General features: G+C 43.3%; 1 pseudogene; it reads left to right on the top strand.

Moving 5' to 3' along the window:
* The first annotated feature begins 832 nt into the window (after positions 1-832).
* LOC110288670 lies at positions 833-1,211 on the top strand (annotated as a pseudogene).
* Positions 1,212-1,428: the final 217 nt, after the last annotated feature.

The following is a 1,428-nucleotide window of genomic DNA, read 5'->3' as shown; positions in this document are numbered from 1 at the left end:
TAAATGTACCACATTTTCTGTATCCATTCCTCTGTTGAGGGACATCTGGGTTCTTTCCAGCTTCTNGCTATTATAAATAAGGCTGCTATGAACATACTAGAGCATGTTTCCTTATTACCGGTTGAAACATCTTCTGGGTATATGCCCAGGAGAGGAATTGCTGGATATTCCGGTAGTACTATGTCCAATTTTCTGAGGAACCGCCAGACTGATTTCCAGAGTGGTTGTACAAGCTTGCAATCCCACCAGCAATGGAAGAGTGTTCATCTTTCTCCACATCCTATCCAGCATCTGCTGTCACCTGAATTTTTTATCTTAGTCATTCTGACTGGTGTGAGGTAGAATCTCAGGGTTGTTTTTATTTGCACTTCCCTGATGATTAAGGATGTAGGACATTTTCTCAAGTGTTTCTCAGTTCTTCAGTATTATTCAGTTGAGAAATCTTTGTTGAGCTCTGTACCCCAGTTTTTAATAGGGTTATTTGAATTTCTGGAGCTCAGCTTCTTGAGCTCTTTGCATATATTGGACATTAGTCCCCTATCAGATTTAGGATTGGTAAAATTCCTTTCCCAAGATGTTGGTGGCCTTTTTGTCTTATTGGCAGTGTCTTTTCATTACAGAAGCTTTGCAATTTTATGAGGTCTCACTTGTTGATTCTTGATCCTACAGCACAAGCCATTGATGTTCTGTTCAGGAATTTTCCCCCTGTGCCCATATTTTCGAGGCTTTCCCCCACTTTCTCCTCTATTAATTTTAGTGTCTCTGATTTTATGTGGAGGTCTTTGATCCTCTTAGACTTTTGCTTTGTACAAGGAGATAAGAATGGATCAATTCTCATTCTTCTACCACCAATCTCCTAAGCTCACATGTGCAGGTCATGGGCATGCCTGTCTTCTGGCTGTCCCTGCAGGCCACTGAAATCCGCATCAACTCTGTGGAGTTCAACCCTGACTTCCTGGGACAGATGATCCCCAAAGTGAAGTGGGCAGTGCTTGTGCAGGCAGCAGACACCTCAATCTTGGCTGAGGTACACAAAGAGCCCACTGATGACTATGAACAGGAAGAGATGTTTTTGAGGAAGATGCACCCACGTGTGGCTTGAGATTGATGTACTGGAGGGTGTTCTGCAATGCCCAGAATCTGATCATCTTTTCCCCATCATCCGCAGGATCACCAATATGCTGTTGAATGATGAGGAGACTGAGGTGTAACCTTACTAACCACCACACTGGGAGGTGGGAGTAGGTACGCAGGTTGAGGAACACTCTCATGGAAGCAGGGTGAGAAGGCATGGGATAGGGGGTTTCTGGGAGGGTGGGAAACTTTGAAAATGGACAACATGTGAAATGTAAATAAAGACAATATCCAATTAAAAAAAAGACCAACTAAAGTGTATACAGGGAGATGCCCATGTCTCTACCCGCATAT

The sequence above is a fragment of the Mus caroli genome, unplaced genomic scaffold (genome assembly GCF_900094665.2).
Source record: "Mus caroli unplaced genomic scaffold, CAROLI_EIJ_v1.1 scaffold_15412_1, whole genome shotgun sequence".
Classification (NCBI taxonomy): domain Eukaryota; kingdom Metazoa; phylum Chordata; class Mammalia; order Rodentia; family Muridae; genus Mus; species Mus caroli.
This window is presented reverse-complemented; position numbering and strand designations above follow the sequence as displayed.